The 15,484-nt window shown below is 42.1% G+C and overlaps 1 long non-coding RNA gene across 1 annotated transcript in view; it reads left to right on the top strand.

Annotated features, from left to right (window-relative positions):
• Positions 1–14,322, top strand: part of LOC133383917 (uncharacterized) — a 66,803-nt gene extending 52,481 nt beyond the window's left edge. The window contains exons 2-4 of the long non-coding RNA XR_009762429.1: positions 1,671–1,715; positions 11,220–11,318; positions 13,104–14,322. This is a non-coding gene — a long non-coding RNA (uncharacterized LOC133383917). The remainder of the gene's footprint in view (positions 1–1,670; positions 1,716–11,219; positions 11,319–13,103) is intronic.
• Positions 14,323–15,484: the final 1,162 nt, after the last annotated feature.

Consider the following 15,484-nt stretch of genomic DNA (forward strand, 5'->3'; position numbering starts at 1 on the left):
TTGGATTATTGTAATGCACTCTATGTGGGGCCGCCTTTAAGATTGGTCTAGAAGCTTCAGCTGGTGCAAAACAGGGCGGACTGCTCACTGGAACAGGGCATACCAACATTTTACCTCATTGCTGAAAGAATTGCACTGGCTGCCCATTTGTTACTGGGCTAAGTTCAAGGTGTTGGTTTTGGAGTTATAAAATTCTACGTAGCTTGAGACCAGGATACCTGAAACATCATATTTCCCCTTGTATACTCAGTTAATCACTGAACTCTGCAGGTGATGGCCTCCTGCAGATACCATCTCATCAGGAAATCTGTTCCACATAACATAGGAATCGGGCCTTTAGTGTTGCGGCACTAACCCTTTCGAATTCCCTCACCTTAAATATTAGACAAGTGCTGTCTTTTGTCTTTTTGGCCCCTGCTGAGACCTTCCTCTTTCAAAAAGCCTTTTAAGTAGAGATCTTATCCCATTGCACATCTCTGCTGGAATTGTTTTTAAAGGACTTTTAAAATATTTTTTTTAAAAAATGTTTGCCACCCTGGGGTCTGTCTGGGAAAAAGGGCAGGATAGAAAATAATAATAACAACAACAACAACAACAATAATAATAATACCTGTTAGTGTCCTATGTCTCATGCTTGACCTCGGAGAGAGACTTTTTTATATACAGGCCTTTAACATCAGTGGTCAGGGATGATGGGACTTGTAGTTCAGCAACATTGGGAAGGCCACAGGTTGCTCACTCTTGTTTTACATAGAAAGGCAGGCTTGGGCTCCATTTTGAGCAATGGTGGTGGCTAACACTGAAAACTTTGACTGCCTCTTTAACAAGAGCATGATGTGCAGACCTTAGCAGTTGGTAATAATGCCAAACCAAAGCTTTTCTGCAAATCAAGTTGCAGTTAAAGGCACAAGAGCAGCTCTGGACTGAATTTTTCAGCAACCCTCAAAGTCATCCCAATCCAACACAATTATGTTGAATTCAATAAAACTAAGTGCACTTAACTCTGTGTTGGATTGGCAGTAGAATGGAAAGATCTGTCAGTTACAGTTCTTTCACTTTCTCGTTTGTCCAATCTTAAATGCAGTTCTCCACATTTCTGCAGCAATTTGTGATTTTTGAAAAGAAAAATGCTCATGAAAATTGTCCAGCATTTTAGTATGAATTTCTCCTAATAAACACATTTTTGTGGGCACTTCTGACTAATGTACACATATTTACAAGCCATTTCTCATCATATAATGCATTTTGTATGTTATTTTCATTAATATATTCGTTTTTATGCATACTTTCCTCTAACATATGCATTTTTTAAACATTAGTTGGTGAACTGCATTGAAAAATTTGAATAAGTGTGAATTTTGAAGGATGGCTGTGTTTCGGTTCTCATATGTTTCAGAAATTGTGAATTTGATAGATTCAGCTTGAAATGTAAACTGAATCGAAGATCTCACCCATCCCTAATTGGTGTTAATTTTAACCCAGATTATTTTAAAAGGAAACAAGATCAAAATGTTATTAAAATGCCATTAAAATTTCTTTTTTATTTTTATCCATTCTATATTTTTGCCAGTGTTGTCCAAGTAGCATCTAACCAGGGACTTGACCTTGAAAATCAAGAACACTTAAACTTACCGTTACTAATTTTTGTTTGTTTGTTTTTTCCCTGGCAGGGCTTCTGTACCTTTAGCAGCTGCACAACAGGAAGAATCTAACAGGTGCATTTCCCCCTGCATAGTGATGCAATGACTAGTAGATTTTCTCCCTATTGTACAGCTCAAGACCCAACATCCCTGCTTGAGAAAGAGCAGGCAGACCCTGTCTACCACATGATTGCAGTTCCACAGAAGGATTCAAAATGATGTACATAATGGGTAAAGTTAATGGAATCTGTCCCAGAAGACTGGCATGCAAATTGCAATGGGTAGACAGGTGGAATTGCACTTTAAGGCTGTTAATACAAACAGGTTTTGTGCTCAGTTTGATTCTTCAAACTCTGTCATTCTTCCCCCCCCCCGCCACAGCCCTCCACCCAATTTTCCTTGAAAGCTCTCCAACTCAGCCACAAAATAGCTTGCTAGGCTGTGCAAGGTTTCGTTTAGGAACATGCTGAAATAATTATGAAAGAAGGACACTTTCCTGTTTCTTAAATTTTGTCCTTTCCCCCCCTCCTTCCCTCTCCAGTGTGGCAGATTAAGGGAATCCTTATAGCCTCTCCAGCCCCTTGGCAGCTAGACTGTTGGCACATGCAGATTTAGGGACAGGCCTAACCTGACTGAAGTCAGTGGAGATTTAGCCATTGGTATCAGGAGATTCAGGACTCCAGTTTTAAGTGGCAACATGTATCTTTTTGTGGTGGTCTTAAAGGCCAGGATGGCCCCAGATGGCATAGTGGGAGGCTGACCTGCAGCTGCTGTGATTTAAGATTTGCTCCTCCACAGAAGTCACTGGAGATCTGGAGATTTACAGGGCTTTCTTGTGGCATATAAAAAGGTCAGTGCTTTCTTCTCAACTGGGAAGCCACACATCATTCAGGGAATTAACACTCACATTGTGAAAGCAAGCAAGAGCTACCTCTTTTAAGAATTTAATCAACAAGCACAGAACAAAGCTGTTAACCTGTAGGTTATCACTGGTGGTGTTACAAGTCATGTTATAAAAGTTTCTGACACCCTGTGCTTCTGGGAAATAGCTGCACAGAAGCAGTTATTTATTTATTAGTACATTTATGCCCTGCCTTTCCTCAAAGTCACTCAAGGTGGCGTACATTGGTTCTTACCCTTCCAATGATATTCTCACAACAACCCTGCGAGCTAGGTTGGGCTGATTGGAAGTGACTGGCTCAAGGTCACCCACTGGGCTTCATGGCTGAGTGGGGGTTTGAACCCTGGTCTCCCAGATCCTAGTTCAGCGCTCTAACCCCTATGCCACACTGGCTTTTTATACATAAAGCTGGAGTCCTGGGGAACTCCTATTCCTGCAATACACTCCCCTCCTGCCCTTCCTTATTCCCCATCTAGAACTAGACCAGCAAGCCATAGGTGGGCATTACGTTTAATCCCTAGGTGCATATTAGATACAGAGGTCATTTCAGGGTGTAGGTGTAAAACTCTTGCAGGGGGTAGGCTTAAGTGGGAACTGCATTTCACAAGTTGAAATAAATATGTAACTGGGGAAAAAAGTTCTGTTCTTATTTACCTCGCCTCCCTCTTCCTCCCTAGCCACTGTTGCCTACCCTGGGTCAGTTTTTTAGACGGGGCAGGTTTTGTCCTTTTGTACTTCACAAATCACCATGTACTTTGATGGTGCTATATAAGTAATAATAACTAACTGATAAGTCAGGGTGAGGTAAAAATTCAGTTCAGCTAGGATTTTTACACGCACTACTTACTGCGCATATTCCAAAACAATATGTGAATGGATAATACAGCTATCCTTTGAAGTTTAAACTTCTCCAAATGTTGTGATGCAGTTCGCCAAGCAAATAACACATGCAAAAATTAGTATGTTAAGGGAAAGCGTGCATATATTGGTGAAAATAGCACAGAAAATTCATTATATTAGGAGAAATTGCTTGCAAAATGTATTCCAGGCAAAAATGCATGCAAAAATGTGTAGATTAAGAGAAATTTGCACTACACTGTTTATGGCTTTTCATGAGGACTTTTTTTTAAAAAAAATCACAAACTGATGCTGAAATGCAGAGAGACATGAACTTAAGACTCGAAAAAATTGAAAAACAAAGAGAAATGAAAAGGAGAGCTTCATTCATCCCTACCCGTAGCTGAGGAGGCAAACCCTCACTGAAAAGCTGAAATGGAACCTCAGGGGCACAGTGCCAGGGAGTGGGACAGCAGGGGCTGATACTGCATAAAGTCTCCAGGCTGCATGGTTTTAATCCTTGCATTGCTGTAGTTGCATGCAACTGAAGTGTAAGAGTAAGGTACTTTGTTTCTGGAGCTTTTCCTCTCTCCTTTTTCCACCACTCTATCAATTTTGGCTCCCCTTCTCTCCTTAAATAACTTGCAAAAAATACATTGCCTTATACCAGGTTATGCTATTTGTCCATCTAGCCCAGTATTGTCTGCTCTGACTGGCAGCAGCTCTCCACGGTCTCAGGCAGAGAGAGCTCTTTCCCATCGTCTGCTACCTCATCCTTTTAACTGGAGATGTCAGGGATTGAATTTGGCATTTTCTGCATGCAAAGCCTGTGCTCCGCCACTGAGTATGCTCCCTACCCATTCAATGATACCATGCACAGATGAGCCAAAATTAGGACCTTAAAGGCCAGTAGCCAAAGTGCTAAAGAGGATGCTCTATTTAGTTGTTAATTGTGATTATAGAATGTGCAAATGTTCTGGTAGTTTAGTATCTTTTCTTATTTAAGATGTTTTTATCTGTGTTGTAAACCACTTAGGGATTTGTTTAAATGTTAAGTGGTATATAAATTGTCCAAATAATAATAATACAAATAATACCACAGGAGTGGTTCTGTGGCTTTGCAGCTGAATTGGAAGATCTAAGGTTAACTCAAAATGGAAAGTTTTGGAATAAGGGTTTCCAGATGAAATGCTTCCTTGGCTGTGTACACATTGTTGGAAGTGGGGCAAGAGCAACTCCTGTTTTGTTCTTTTGTTTATGTTCCATAAGGGAGATAGAGCTAGGGTCCTCCAGATGGATAGGCTTGTTTACCTTTTACCTGTGATGCTCTGACTGACTTCCTTCTGTCGCTAGACTGTGACGTCTTTAGGGAAGCTTACCTGCCCCTCCTCCTTCTGCCCTTTCCACTCCTTTCCTTCTCCGACTGTCCGGGAGAGAGGAGACATTCCTTTGTCTCTGCTCTCTCCAAGCATGAGGGTAACTCCCGCACCTGGGCGTTACGCCTCCAACTTAGCTAGTTAGTTAGAACTAGGTATGCCGTTTCTATCTACTATGTATTTCTATAAATAAAGTAGCTTTTCTTATTTTACTAAGTCTCAAGTCTCAGTGATGCTGATGCAGGGTAAAAGCGTGCTTTCTTAGGCAAACGCATGCACACGCTGGCACACTCGCATTTCAACATCTGCTGTTACTCTCTGCTGCTGTGCTGCTGCTTTTAAACGAAATTAAGCAACACAACTACACACAGCACAACACACATTACATTTTATTCTTGAATCAATGGAGACTGAGTACTTATTTTTCTACGTAGTCCACATGCAATCTAGATCTACTGCATACTGAAAAGCTCTTCTTGAGAAACTGGTTTCATTCTAAAAAGTGAAGCTAACTGCAGACTGATTCTGTATTATCCCACAGTATGAAAACAGATGTAGGCAGTCCTGGCAATGGAAGATGAATCTACACACCTGCCAAATGACGGTGTGGGTAGGAGTATACCAAGTTTGCAATCACCACTTCCTTTGTCATTGGCGTGGGGCATTTGCAGAGAGGAAAAAGCGTGGATAATCTAAGTGTGGATAAAAAGGGATGGTTTGCAAATGTGTATCAAGTAACCACACCCACCCTTGTAGACAGCAGGATCTGGAATCAATCTAGATTGAAATCAGCACATTGACGATCCAGCAATTTTGGATTGAGAAATACTACATTTTGTGTTACAAATGCGTTAGTGTGTACACAGCCTTTAATGTAAAGCTACTAGATAACGTAGAAAACCCATAAAGTGGAATGCAGATTGCAAATTCTACAGGCTATTGGTTTTGACATCCTATCACTGGAAATTATGATCAGAAAGCAAAACCACTTGTACAGCAGGTACACTGGGACTAGAACAGTGCAACTGAGGAGGAAAACATCAGTGTTCATGTGGCTGAGCATACATCAGTTCGTTGTCCAAAGAAAACAACATCCTCCCAATTCACCATGCATATATGAATATGCCTTAATTATTTTATTTCTTGGGATGACGTCAGTTTTATGTCCCCTCTGGAATCACAAGGTCAAAGACTAATGTGTCCTCAGCATTAACACACACACATTATTTTGTCTGAAGAACTGATAGTAGGGAACTAAATACACAGTGTGGCCAAAGTCCTTAAATTAGAACTACAAACTAAAATCATAGTGCAACTCAGAGCCACAAGACACCACTTCTCCCCACTGCTATCTCATCTCCCTCCCCAAAACCTCTATAGTTAGTTCTACTCTTTGCTGTCCAAAACCCCAACACCATCACCTCTCTCTCTCTCTCTCTCTCTCTCTCTCTCTCTCTCTCTCTCTCACACACACACACACACACACACACACACACAGTCACAGTCACAGTCACAATCACAACCTCACCCTCTGGGGCCATCCCAATATCTCCCCCAGCTCCACCCATCATTGACTGTCAGAATTTCCCTTTCTGTCTTCCCTTCTCTCCTCCAGTTAGACCTTTTCATTCCTTCCTTCCACCCTATTCTATACCATTACCCTTTTTGTGTCCCTCAGAACACTGATGCCATACCTCTGCTTGTCTTTTTATTCTGGGAACCTGTTTGTAGCTGGAGGATACTGGAGAGGGGAGCGAAGAAGAGGTAAACTATAGCTAGCCTTTGGGGATTCCATGGAAGTGTATTGTCTTTCTCCTGCAAGAAGCTTGACAGGGCACTCCGATTGGCTTTATTCAAGGATTCATCAAGCGCAACTTTCAGAGTCTTCTGCCAATGCTAATCTTTTAACTAATTTCCCTTTCTCTGTAGGCAGTGCACTTTCGCCTCTAGCTGCCTAAAGAGTGCAACTGGTTTATACTTTCAAAAGGAATTTGAGTGTTTCCAGGTGACCATACAGTGCAGTGCTAGGGTTAAGTTAGTGTATAAGTGCTAGGGTTAAGTTGTTGTAGCTCAGCAACATCTGGAGGTCCAAAGGTTCTCCATACCTGCCCAAGACTTGAACACCCTGATCTTAGATCTCATAGCTTGTCTTTCCAAACCATGATCCTATCCTTTCCGTTGTTTCCACTGTACTCTATCCTTCCTGTCCTACAATCTCTTTTCATTTTCATTCCATTTAGAGACAAACATTGAGACATGCATCGAGGTGTGCCAAAGTCAGCCTTCCTCAACCTGGTGCCCACCAGATGCTGTTGTACTCCAGCTCCTATCAACCCTGACCATTGGCCATGCTGGCTGGGGCTGATAGAGTGATCTGGATGGTACAGGTTGGGGAAGGCTGGGTCATGCACTAAACTAGAGCACTGCGTTAGGCCTGGTGGCATGGAGGCATACAGACCAATCTGTGCCAAAGAGGTATGGTTCAGACTGAGACGCCAGGGCAGAGCCAGCAGGTTTATAGGACCTGGTGGAAGCCTATTGGCTGCTTGGGTCATCTGATCTCCACTGAACTGATAGCTGCAATTCCACCTTTTGGTTCTGGTGCCTGCAGCAGAGAGCAGGCAAGCAGCTCCTTCCTCTGACAAGCTGTTACGATTGTCCAGAAAGTAAAGTGCTGCTATATGTTAACAGAGCTGGAATGTGGATCAGCAGCAAGAGCAGATTGAGAGCGTGGATGTGACTTGTTCTTGTAAGGAAGCAGACGCTTACTCTGCTGTAATCTCTGAGGCTTCATACTCTGGTAGAAGAAGAAAAGCTTAGTTTATTGAAAGAAATACATAGATAGGAAAGGGATTCTAGTTCCAAGAAACTAAGTAAGCTGGAGGTGCAAAGACCAGATGTGGTTGTTGCCCTCATGCTGCAGGTGAGAGAGACAAAGAGAAGATGTCTCCTCAAGAGATGGAGAAGACACAGGGAGTTTGGAATGTGGGGACAGCTTCCTTCTGGTTGCCGACCAGAGGGACGGCAACCCTGGACTTAATCCTCAGTGGGGACCGGGACCTGGTGACCTGGTGCGAGATGTAAGTGTTGTTGAACCGATTGGGAGCAGTGACCACAGTGCTATTAAATTAAACATACATGTAACTGGCCAATTGCCACGAAAATCCAACACGGTCACATTTGACTTCAAAAGAGGAAACTTCACAAAAATGAGGGGATTGGTAAAAAGAAAGCTGAAAAACAAAGTCCAGAGGGTCACATCACTCGAAAATGCTTGGAAGTTGTTTAAAAACACTATATTAGAAGCTCAACTGGAGTGCATACCGCAGATCAGAAAAGGTACCGCCAGGGCCAAGAAGATGCCAGCATGGTTAACGAGCAAAGTCAAGGAAGCTCTTAGAGGCAAAAAGTCTTCCTTCAGAAAATGGAAGTCTTGTCCAAATGAAGAAAATAAAAAAGAACACAAACTCTGGCAAAAGAAATGCAAGAAGACAATAAGGGATGCTAAAAAAGAATTTGAGGAGCACATTGCTAAGAACATAAAAACCAACAACAAAAAATTCTATAAATACATTCAAAGCAGGAGACCATCTAGGGAGACAATTGGACCCTTGGATGATAAGGGAGTCAAAGGTGTACTAAAGAACGATAAGGAGATAGCAGAGAAGCTAAATGAATTCTTTGCATCTGTCTTCACAGTGGAAGATATAGGGCAGATCCCTGAACCTGAACTAACATTTGCAGGAAGGGATTCTGAGGAACTGAGACAAATAGTGGTAACGAGAGAGGAAGTTCTAAGCTTAATGGACAATATAAAAACTGACAAATCACCGGGCCCGGATGGCATCCACCCGAGAGTTCTCAAAGAACTCAAAGGTGAAATTGCTGATCTGCTAACTAAAATATGTAACTTGTCCCTCGGGTCCTCCTCCGTGCCTGAGGACTGGAAAGTGGCAAATGTAACGCCAATCTTCAAAAAGGGATCCAGAGGGGATCCCGGAAATTACAGGCCAGTTAGCTTAACTTCTGTCCCTGGAAAACTGGTAGAAAGTATTATTAAAGCTAGATTAACTAAGCACATAGAAGAACAAGCCAAGGTCCTCTTGTGGATAAGGAATTGGTTAAGAAGCAGAAAACAGAGAGTAGGAATAAACGGACAGTTCTCCCAATGGAGAACTGTAGAAAGTGGAGTCCCTCAAGGATCGGTATTGGGACCTGTACTTTTCAACTTGTTCATTAATGACCTAGAATTAGGAGTGAGCAGTGAAGTGGCCAAGTTTGCTGACGAAACTAAATTGTTCAGGGTTGTTAAAACAAAAAGGGATTGCGAAGAGCTCCAAAAAGATCTCTCCAAACTGAGTGAATGGGCGGAAAAATGGCAAATGCAATTCAATATAAACAAGTGTAAAATTATGCATATTGGAGCAAAAAATCTGAATTTCACATGTATGCTCATGGGGTCTGAACTGGCGGTGACCGACCAGGAGAGAGACCTCGGGGTTGTGGTGGACAGCACGATGAAAATGTCGACCCAGTGTGCGGCAGCTGTGAAAAAGGCAAATTCCATGCTAGCAATAATTAGGAAAGGTATTGAAAATAAAACAGCCGATATCATCATGCCATTGTATAAATCTATGGTGCGGCCGCATTTGGAATACTGTGTACAGTTCTGGTCGCCTCATCTCAGAAAGGATATTATAGAGTTGGAAAAGGTTCAGAAGAGGGCAACCAGAATGATCAAGGGGATGGAGCGACTCCCTTACGAGGAAAGGTTGCAGCATTTGGGGCTTTTTAGTTTAGAGAAAAGGCGGGTCAGAGGAGACATGATAGAAGTGTATAAAATTATGCATGGCATTGAGAAAGTGGATAGAGAAAAGTTCTTCTCCCTCTCTCATAATACTAGAACTCGTGGACATTCAAAGAAGCTGAATGTTGGAAGATTCAGGACAGACAAAAGGAAGTACTTCTTTACTCAGCGCATAGTTAAACTATGGAATTTGCTCCCACAAGATGCAGTAATGGCCACCAGCTTGGATGGCTTTAAAAGAAGATTAGACAAATTCATGGAGGACAGGGCTATCAATGGCTACTAGCCATGATGGCTGTGCTCTGCCACCCTAGTCAGAGGCAGCATGCTTCTGAAAACCAGTTGCCGGAAGCCTCAGGAGGGGAGAGTGTTCTTGCACTCGGGTCCTGCTTGCGGGCTTCCCCCAGGCATCTGGTAGGCCACTGTGAGAACAGGATGCTGGACTAGATGGGCCACTGGCCTGATCCAGCAGGCTCTTCTTATGTTCTTATGTTCTTAAGAGTATCAGTTTACAGGAAGAAAAATTAGCAGACAAGTAAAGGACAGTTATAGCCTAGCCACCTGGAGGACTCTCCCTCTGTCTCCCCTCTGGAATGCAAACCCAATTCAAGATGCTCTCCCACAATTCTAACACTATTGTCTCTACTTCAAGCCCCTGCCCCTTATATATAATAAAGAGCAGCATAAATAAATACTGGTGTGTTGTACAGAACTATATGCCATATGCCACATTGATAGCATTATATGAAACATAATAAAGGACTAAACTGGAGCTGTGTGTCTGTGCATGTGTGTAAAAAAGCCTTGAAATTGCAACATATTTTATGAACAATCCTGTCTCACTCGTATTGCCCTTTGTTCTTGCCATAAGTCGCCTTTCTTAGTGATTAAAATCATTGCTAATTACAACCACCCACTTAAATCCCACTTCTTCCCTGAAACCTTGTGTGCATGTTTTCTGCTCAGCTGTGCCTGTGTTTACCTTTCTCGAAGTATTGGCCTCTTGCCCCAACCCTTAACATATCTAATTGCATGGAAGGCTTTGCAGGATTGATAATGGTAAACCTGAACACGAACTGTACCACTATGGCAAAGGTGGGGAACCTCCAGGCCTCTCCATCCAACTCTTGGGACTCTCCCCAGCCATACCCCTCACTGGCCTTGATCCACACCCTCCTCAAGTGTTTATGCCTGGCTGGAATGAGTCCTTGAACTATGACCGTGCCTCTTTCTTGTGTGGCTGGAATGTAGTCTCCTACTGACATACAGAGGCATCAGTTGCTGTGCCCACTTTTCCTGCTGGCATGCATGCCCTCAGACGGTTGCCCACAAAGGAATATGGCCCTCGGGTCCCCTCCCCTGCATTACAGAATGTACATCATGCTTCACATAACTCAAAAAAATCCCTTTCATATAAAAAAGTAGAAATTGAGGGAAAGGGTTGTAGTGTAGTTTTCTCCCTGATATGCTAGTTTTCTATGTGCATGGATTTCCCCCCTGTACAGGAACATTCAGTAATGAGACCCTCAGCTGTAGTGTGAAGTGGTACACTTCAGTGGAAACTTGGAATATATAACATTTGAACGGACTGCTTTCATACTGTTCTAGCGCATTAAACAAACAATCTCCTTCTGTCTTTCTCTTTTTCCTTTTCGCAGTTTCGTATTTACCATCCCTTAAAGAAGATTTCTTAAAATTAAAGCTTAGATCTTCTGCATAAGCACATTAGCTGAGCACTGAAGGAGGATCATCCTGAGGTAAACAAAATGTGTTTGTCTTTTGTTTTGCTGAGTGCTGAAGCCAGGCTCTCTTTCCTTATGATGTATTAACTGTGTTTAAAAATAATGTCCACGGTTTGCACAAGAATTTATCACTGGCACCACAAGCCTCCCCCTTCCCTTCTCCTGCCTTTTTATGAGCCAACATCTTGAGTAATACTGATAGGGTGGTACCTGTCTTGGCAGACTTTTGAGATTTATGTCCTTTTCTTGAACTTTGGCAATACTTGCGTAACTTACTCTGCCAGTAATGTAGCATTTGGCTGAATTCAATTGAGCAAATCTACTGAAATGAGTTTTTTTCAAAAGAATATATCTCAAGAGAGGATACCTCATTTCTCTTTTTGTCACTTTCACGAATACCAGGGATGATGAATCAATTTTTCCAGGTAGGAAAGTGATCGCAAGCTAATAGTATAAAAATAACCAACCCTTTAAGGATCTAGATTTAGGGCTGGCTAGAAGTTCCTTTTACCAATTCAAAGCTGACAAAGAAGATAACATCAAGTATATTAAATCAACAAGACTAAACAGATTACTTTCACATAGAGTGACAGCTGGTAATGAGTGATAACCCATAATAATAGCTTGTAAAATGTCAAGGTATGAACTGAGCAAATATGGTTCCAGAGCCACCATCTGAGTCAATTATTTATAACAGCCTGAGTGGGCAGCACCTGTTCTGGCATAGCTGCGAGGGCTCTGGCCTCTTCCTGAACCTTGACAGAGCTTGTATAACTTGTCCTGCCAGTAATGTAGCACTCACATGAATTGAACTGAACACACTGGATTCCAAAGCTGCTATCTGGCCAAAGAGTTTCATTACAACAGACCAGTTTTTAATAAATAAATAAACCAGAGGCCTTTTGTACACGTTTTATAGGCTCCTTTTTCCGATATATGGCCCTTCAGTTATGCAGAATCATCCTGAACAATGTTGAAGCATTTAAATGTTTTGTTAATGTAGATCATCCATTAAAAAGTTTCGGTGTTTTCTTCTTTTTGCATGGGGGATTTTTTCTTTTCTTTGATACATGTAGTGCAAAAAGGCAAGGCTGCAACATCAATTCTGTTTGTGAGATTCCTTTAAAAGTGAGATTAAATGGTTTGATATCTTTGGACATAAGCCTTTCCAGTTGTTTGCTGCCTTTTAAAAACAATGTGATAATGAGCTGAGCTGAGCTTTATGCTTTATGTTCCAAAACTGGCTTGGTGCAGTTGCAATGTGGCAGATCTTCTAACAAAGGTTATTAGGAAACAAACCAAAGTGATAGTGGGACATTAATTACATAGCTATAAAGTGAGCATAAAAGGGAAGACAGAAAAATGGCAAAGTGTGCTGACGTTGTTGCAGGGATACCCACACCTCAACTGTTCTTATTTTCCTGGAAGTCTCTGACGACTGGTCTTGTTAATACTCTGTGACATGTCAAGATCATAGTTCACCACATCCTGGAAAACATCCTTTGAAATGTGTGCTGAGCTAGGAGTTGGTGACAATGAGTCACATATATTATTTGAAGCATTCCTAAAACATATTCACCACCATGGTTAGCTGAAAATAACACCCCGTGGTCACTTCACCATGTTTGTGTTTTGAAATAAGGCAGTGTCACTCAGCTCTGAATTTTCCACATGAACTGCATTAGATGATGTAATTTCTCTGTGGGAGCCCAGGGCCAATTCAGATGTTCCCCTCTGAATGGGAGAATGAGTAGAACCAGTCCTTTGCTGACATCATCCATTGCTTGTCTTTATCACCAGAGTAAAACTGCAGCTTCAACCACCAATGAAGGGAGGCAGTGGTGATGGCTGTCCTAGCTCAAGTCTCTCCACACGAAAGGAAACAACTGCCAGGATCTGTCTCCAGCAACATTTCTTTGCCTGGCTACTGGAAGAAATGCTTTATTAGGGCCAAACTACACATGATGCAGGAGATCCAAAGCCCTTTTATTTTCCTAAAAGCAGCTGCATCAGGGACAGACAGCTTGGATCAAGGATGCATTAGTAGGGGGCTTGACCCTCTCCCCTTGCATATCTCGTATAAATTGACCCCCTACCCCCAAAACTGCTATTAGCATGGAAGAGGAAACATTCAAGTACAAATATCTCTGTGTTGCCCCTTCCATGTTTAATGGAAGCTTCAGGAATGAGGTTTATTTATATTGGGAATCAGGGTGTGTGTGGTTAAAAAATCTTCCCCTAGCACCATATCGACAATCCAAATCAACATCCACCCACTTCATGGCTGCTATTAGAAAAAACAGACCTTGGAAGATTTAATTACAGAACTTTCTCATTTTTTGTAGCTTGGCTCTTAGCGGTCAGGAAAGGCAGAAGCAGGGATTGGTTCTCAGACTAAGTAACTGAGGTAGGAAGTGAGAGGTAGGCCCAAAGCCAGTCATCACTACTTGTACTGGCTGTTGGATAGCCTTGTATCTGTTTTTGGCAGCCAAGATCAGTGTGAATGAGGGGAACTGATTTCTGTAGTCCTAACTTAAAAGCTTTTAAAAGGGTCAGGGAATATCACCTCATCTGCTCTGGCCTGTTTTGCTTATAAGAGACTTTCTTGGCAGGCTGGGTTATTCCCTACAGCTTACTCTTTGGTCAAAGGAATATGGTGGGGTACAGGTTAGATCCGTTTCTGATATGCCTTCAGTCCCAGATTCAGGACCTACCATTCGGGGTCCCCTAACAAGGTAATATCTCAGGAGGCCCTGATGTTGACTTTTGATTTACATTGCCTAAAGAGATGCCTGTTTTCTGGATTTCAAACATTGCCTTGGTAGCATTTTAAACGCCCCACAAGACTGCAGCTAGGCACTTTGGAAACTTTCTTTGTGTAAAGTTGGTGGGGAGGGGTCAATCCTGAGTCCAGGTCTTAGGCTCCTCAAGGCTACTTACTTGGTCCTATTCTGTAACAGCTGCTAGAACAGGACAGACTCAGTAACTATACTGGTTTAACCGATCCTCTTATATCTGTTTCCCAGAAGAGTGAAGAATATTTTGAAATTACCAAGAAACCACTTCTCTTGTTTCATACTGTTGGGCATGTCTGGACAGGTCCTTAGGAGCCACAGAACACACTGAGCTAACTGTGCCTATAATTTGTAAACCGACCCAAGTAAATTCATACCACTGGACGGTAAGCAAATCAACTTTGAAAACTACCATTTTCTTGTAATCCTGTTTCTGTTGCATATTAATGCAGAAATTCACAACAATGTGGGTAATAAGCATGGGACATTTTTTCTGTTCTTGATAGTATCAATAAATGATACCACAGGCTCAAAAGGAGATTGCATTACTTCTGTATATCCACAATAATATTTTTATGTATGTCTTGTGCATTGCTGTTATGTTTCCTTTTTGAAAGTCTTCGTGTTTATTTCCTTTAAGTGTTATGTGACAAAGAAATTCCTCTGTTTTGGCTCTTATCTTCTGTTCTTCCAGCTGGCCTAGTGAATGCCTGCCATAGCAGATGCCCTGGCTTCCTTGCTAGCACATGTCCCAATTCTTTCCATCTTTATTTATAGCTGACTTTGAAGAACTCTGAATCTTGGCATATGTTGAAATTCGTGAGATTCGGGCTGTATACACACTTTCCCATTTTAGTGCAAAGAAGCAGCTTTCTCAGTCTGGAATCGTTCCTGCTTGACTTCACCGTGCTGCTTTCAATCTAGAATTGATTCTAGATCCTCCCATCCACAAGGATGGGTATGGTTCTCTGATATGCATTTGAAAGCCCCCCTTTAGTAGTTTATCCATGCCTTTTCCTCCCCTTCCATGCCCCAGGTAAATGAAAAAGGCAGTGATAATTGCACTCTTGATATACGCCCACCCACAACATTATTGGGCAGGTGTAGATACACCCCCCCCTTTGCTGGGACCGCCTGTATCCATTTTCAGATGGATACACTGCAAGGCAATGCAGACTTAAGCTTCAGCTGCATCAAGTTTTTGTTTTTAGAATCAAACTAGTTTGTGAAAAAGTGTCCAGATTGTGTGTGGGTTAGATAGGAAAAAAATAATATCTTAGTGTGCATTGAATGCAGAATATAATGTTGTGTGTATGCAGACTTGGTGTCATAGGAACATAGGAACCTGTCTTACAGTGAGTCAGACCATTGGATCCATCTAGTCAG

The sequence above is a fragment of the Rhineura floridana genome, chromosome 4 (genome assembly GCF_030035675.1).
Source record: "Rhineura floridana isolate rRhiFlo1 chromosome 4, rRhiFlo1.hap2, whole genome shotgun sequence".
Lineage (NCBI taxonomy): Eukaryota > Metazoa > Chordata > Lepidosauria > Squamata > Rhineuridae > Rhineura > Rhineura floridana.